Source organism: Chenopodium album, chromosome 8, assembly GCF_948465745.1.
Source record: "Chenopodium album chromosome 8, dcCheAlbu1.1, whole genome shotgun sequence".
In the NCBI taxonomy this organism is placed as follows: domain Eukaryota; kingdom Viridiplantae; phylum Streptophyta; class Magnoliopsida; order Caryophyllales; family Amaranthaceae; genus Chenopodium; species Chenopodium album.
The window spans coordinates 47,439,530-47,445,480 of record NC_137841.1 but is presented as its reverse complement, the minus strand read 5'-3'; the positions used below and the strand labels follow the sequence as shown (position 1 = coordinate 47,445,480).

General features: G+C 31.3%; 1 non-coding gene across 1 annotated transcript; it reads right to left on the bottom strand.

Annotated features, from left to right (window-relative positions):
* Window positions 1-3,929: 3,929 nt before the first annotated feature.
* On the bottom strand, window positions 3,930-4,018 carry LOC145557123 (small nucleolar RNA SNORD96 family). The gene has a single exon (XR_014092189.1). It is a non-coding gene; the product is annotated as a small nucleolar RNA SNORD96 family (small nucleolar RNA).
* Window positions 4,019-5,951: the final 1,933 nt, after the last annotated feature.

Here is a 5,951-nt window from a genome sequence, read left to right as displayed (position 1 = left end):
TCTTTAGTAATATCTTTTATTTAGTAATCTCTTTTTATGTGGTCTCTTTCTCTTTTTATTTCTTTTTTAACAAATTGCAGATAGAGTTTATAGTTAAGTTCTACTTGCATATGTACCTTATTCATTTGGATTCATGTTTATAAGAAATTTATCTATCTCAATTTTATTACAGGTTGTACTCTCTCTCTCTCTCTCATAAAAACATTAATTTACAAACCTAGCATGATCCTACTATAGATTCTTATTAGTGTTGTCGTCTTTTGACCTCACCTTACCTCATTTTCACTTGTTTCATTACTTTCCTTCTCCTTTACCTTCTCCTCCATTTTCTTAAGGTTTTACAAATTTGAAAAACTATTTTTCAATTTGATTTTTCCCTTCCCTCATCAAGTACTTTTTGTACTTATCTTTTACAATTTTGCATATTGTAACACCGCTTAATACTTAGCTAGTAATTATTTACTTAACAACTATTACTTAACCAGTTAACCTCATTAAGTTGATGACAATGCTAAGTAAACAATGATATTTAAGGCTCCTCGTTAATTATAACATGAGTAATTTGTTGAAACTTAAAACTGATTGATTGTCTATACATGTTTTTTTTTTTCAAACTTTCCTCATTTTATAAACAAAAATATCTTATAATATTAAGAATTTTATTTAAATGTTTAACAAATGAGAAAAAGGGTTAATTTTTAACAACTTACATAATAATTTTTGTAAAAAAATAAGAATGTATTAAATTGAACAGCTAAGGGAAAATCGAAAAATTATAAAAGTTGTTTACATTATGGCACATGTTATTTAAAATTTTTCCTCAAATTTTCAAATTGAAATCTACAAAATTTCTACTACTCAATACACTCGGACCAGACCCCATCAATCTCCAAATAAATAACCAACTTTCTGCCATTGACACCTCGTGGTTGCTCAATTAAATCGACAGAAGAATGCAAGTAGAAAAACCTGAAATATTGCAAAGAGGCAATTTTATGTAGCCACAATATAAATTAGAAAAATCCAACTATTCACCTTAAGAATGGCTTAAGATATACTTCAATAACCACTAAGTTGTCACTGAACAATTAAGATATGAGCCTTCCCCAAAAAAAAAAAAAAAAAAAAAAAAACAATTAAGATATGTTGTTAACTTTTACTACAGCTAGATATCCAGATTGATGGTCCTTATTCATTTCCATAAGGAAGTAAAATATTGTTGTTCAAAACTCCCAAACGAAAGCAAGTTTCGGAAAGAAGCATCCACGCACATAAACATACTCTAGAATCTAAAACTTGTGAACCAGTTAATAATTATAAGAACATTAAGGTTAGTAAGGTATTACCTTTTTCTCTCTATTTTATTATACCCCAAAGCCTGGTTATATCATCACCACAAACAAAAGTTAGTCTTTTGACTCTTACAGACACTTGGATCCACCTATACACATTTTCAATCACACAAGCACTTGATCTTGAGAACAACAACCTGTATATTTGTCTTTCTTACGACATTGTGTGTGCTGTTAGAGCAACAATACACTTGTTCCTGATTCTAATTTTCGAATCTCTTTCGTTGCTTCATAGCTAACCCATCTGTCATCTGTAGTCACAAAACAGTACATTGTAGGAAATAAGGAACTTATTAACTACTCTGAATACATTGGATAATCAGTATAATTCAATGAAGTGTATTACATGACAGTGCATCAGAATAAAGTCAAATGGAAGGAAGTTCCGGCTTAGAGTTGGAGTTATACTTGCTGCTCCTTCTAGTAGGCTAGGGAGATGTTGTGCAGCATCCTTCGGCATTTAGAGAGGATTTGAGAGTGTTTACTGCATGTAATCCATATCCAACAGCCATCAGTCCAGCTCTCTCTTTGTCCAGCATTATTGTAGCCACTCTCTATCCGATTATATACAAAACAACTGTAATTGAACAAAATATTTACAATTTTAAAGAGGAAATATACAAAGTGCACAGATGAGTGATTATCATGAGAATATTTGATTTCAACTGATCAAATAGTAGCCAAACCTGAAAATATACGAAATAAAATCATTTTCACTTATTTGGGATAATCTAAAAACCACGTTCAATGGTAGAAGATAAAGGAATTTGCAGTATCACACTATCACATGCTCATATTCTTAAGGCTTAATAGTCACTTAGATGAGAACTCTAATAATATTAATTGACCACCAGAGATAAAACAGACAATCAGAACCTATATTTAGAACAATGCACCTAAGGTTCCAATGTAGCTAAATATAAAAAACTAACATCTCATTCAAATCAAGAGAACAATCAAGTAAATGTTTTAGCAAAGGCAAAAGCGGATTCGTCCAGCTTGAGTATATTATTAAATAATTACCAAGATAGAGAAGTCATGCCTTGACATAGCTCGCCAAGGGGAGAATGGCTAACATTGCTCTTGAAAAAGGTCAGATCTTCCTGTGTGCATCCAATGACTGATGCTAGGTGATCCTCACACTCAGACCAGATTCGTGTTCATGCTAGGTGACCCTCACTGCATATATCTGTTAAGTGGTTTAGTCATTCAGATTGATCCTCCTCCATGAATTTCTACTTCAGACGAAGCAGCTCGTCTGTCAGGTTAATAACCTTAAATCAACGACACCAAAGAATACAACTCATAGTGGTAAATGCTAATTATCATGCAACTATTGTCGAGATCAATTGGGATAGCCATATATGCAATGGTTCTGTTTTGGGATATTCTGACTCAAAGTGATAGCCGTATCAACGAATCATATCCAATAATCCATCATCCAAGTTTAATGCAGCATGCATGTCACTGGCCACATGAGAATCTAATTGATTAGTTTGCTATAACAGTGAAGAACAATAGAATATAACAGGTTAGAAATAGAAAAATAGAGAATGAAACATGCAAGAAGAAAAATATCAAATATCAACCTTGACGGATATTCCCTTTGCTCTCCCTCTGCAATGGCGAACTCGAGTTCGCATTGTAATAGAACTGTGCTCTGCCTTGATCTTCCTTAATAAAAATAACCCTCCAATTTCCAATGGGAACTTAAAAGCTCACTAAGGTCCTTCTTAATGCCATTGTAATGAATGAATGATATATTCACCAATCATTTTCCTTTATTACAACTATATTGTTATTAGAAGATAGACAATTTTAATTAAAGTTAAATTTTCTATCATAAAAGATAATTAAATTAGTGCATCAAAGAGATTCCTATTTAAGACAAATCAACATAGATTTTTGAAGATACAAACGATGTTCACTCACAATCCACAGTGATTTGAAGTTCTAGCACAAACAAGATAATAGGATAACATAGGAGTAGTGGTGCATAAACAAATATGAACCTTGATATTAATCTTTCAATGCTGCATATTTGCATAAAACTAAAAAAAACATCTTTCACCTAATAAGGCACCACAAGGATTAAGTATAAACTATTCCTAAGTAGTCAAATTCTAGAGACTTCAATAAAACCCAAATTGATATTTAGTTTGTAACAGATAAATACGTGATAATTCCACTATTTTGGTTTATACAAAAGCAAAGAGTCCTAATGCAGTGAAGAAATAAACAATATAGGCAAGCTGATTCTTGTCACAAAGAATACTAACAACTTAAAATACCATGAGAATATAAGATATTGTAAAAAAAAAAATAAAAAGAGTATACCTTCAGCATTATCATGAACTACTGCCATCTTGATACATCTGGGCAAAGCATTGTCAAAAGAAGATAATACAGCTCATCAGCAAGGGAAATACCAATATGTCCAAAACAAGCATAATTGGTTAAAATCCAACTCAAAAGTATATTTCTTGCCATCACAGGATAAAAGGGCAATACAATAATACCAAATATTATTAAAATGAAGAACAAAAATCAAAACTTTAACAAATTAAATAATTAAAAAAGCCTTGGAATTGCAGATTTTTTCAACAAAGCCTTTGGGCTAATCAGTCCTGGAAGATAGTGTTTTTAACTGATTTCATCATTGGCTATTTAATTTTAAAATATCAAAATATGAAATCATATTCAACAATGCCAAACAGCCCATAAAGATAGCAGTCCATAAACACTAATCATGTTCAAAGGATTAAGGATGCCTATTACGTTTAATTGAATTCTGTTTTATTTCACCAAGAAGAGGGGGGCAAAAAGGAAAAAGGAAACACATAACACACCAAAAAAAAAGCAACATAAGCAACAACATTTAAGCCAATTCTCCAGAAATACAACAATATTAGCATAAGTACATAAACTAACAACTAAACTAAAACTTGTAGTTCATATTTCCAGCTCATTTACGTTCCTTTATAGTCCAGAAAGTCAAGTACTCTTATAATCCAAGAATCACTATGTCAATATGCAAATCTGTTTATATAACTAAGTTTCAGTAAAATATGATCCATTATACTGCAGTGTTCTCATCAAAATTAGCCAGAAGAAAACAGCCTCAGTCAAAGTTTCATAGTACCAACCTTTTCTCACACAGCATATGAAGAAGAACAAAGAAATACATACAAGAAATAAATGAAATATGTGCTGGTATAAAAGGCAAAGAAATAAACCAAAGGACACACCTATACATATTTTAATACAACAAAGAAGTACATCACAAAAGTATTTTCAGCCTCGAAATTCAAATATCTTCTATACTTAGTATATTTAAATACAATAAATATTCTAGCAATTTTGTAGTACAACTCAAACAGCTGCACCACATCATTCCTTGTGCAAACACTGTAGATTAACAGTATCCAACCTACACCAATTTTCCAATTGCAATAATTAATCACCTAATTAGCTAACCAGACCATATCCTTTGCTACTAAAATAACAATTCAAGAAGAAATAGCCCAAACAAATTTTCCAATCACAATAAATAATCACCTAATTATCTAACAATACCATAACCTCCGCCACTAACATAAAACATACAAAATGAAATCCCAAAGTAAATAGCAAATTAACACAGCCAACCATAAATCAAAGATAACTAAATTTCGGGGGAAAAAAAAGGGGAAAAAGAAAAAACGCACCTTATAATAACCCATAAGCATCAACCCAGATTACACGAACAATCTCCATTGAACTATGCTCTGGAAGTGAAGAAAACGCAATCACCAAATTAATTGCCTAATTACATCAAAGGTTATTACATCAATAAAGAAAGAAAAAAGGTTCCCAGGAAGCATAGCTCTATACATGGCCAACATCAACTGACAAATGTACACCAAGCAAGGACAAAAAGTGAAACGACAATCCTACCCTTGGATTTTTGGTGCTCCAGCAAGGGAGACAAAGGGCAAATGCGCCATTTCTCTGTTCCTAAGGAACAGTAAATTTGGAAGCAACTTTGGTGCAACAGTAAGTTGCTTCGGGACTTTTATAAGAGTTAAGGATTTTTAGTTTAGTTTTTTTTTTTTTTTTTTTTTTTTTGGTTTTTAGTTTAGTTTTATTTCTTTTTAATTTCTTTTACATTATTTTAGCTTGTATAATAAATACCCTCTTTGGAGTTATTTTAGAGGAGACCATCAATCAACATTTTATTTTAGATTAGATTAGTTTAGCCTTTACTTTTTCTCTCTTAGGGTTAGTTTAGGAGTAGTGTAGAGAGAGAAAGCTTGGATTTCCATGGAGTTTTTGAGAGGTTGAAGAAGCAATTTTGTGAAACTTCTTCTCATCTATTCAATGAGCATTTTCTAACTTTCTCTCATCTTTATTTTTTGCTTAATTCTTAGTTTTTGCTTCTTGTTTATTAATTTGAGTAGATTAATTAGTTTATTTGTTTAATATTTTTTTATTCTTATTTTACCTTATTTTCCATGTCTTTCTTCATTATGTTAGCTTAGATTTTGTTCTAGGAAAATGGATGAAGGTTATGTTAATAAATTGAATGATTGATTGTGATTAGTATGGAATTGTTTCTTG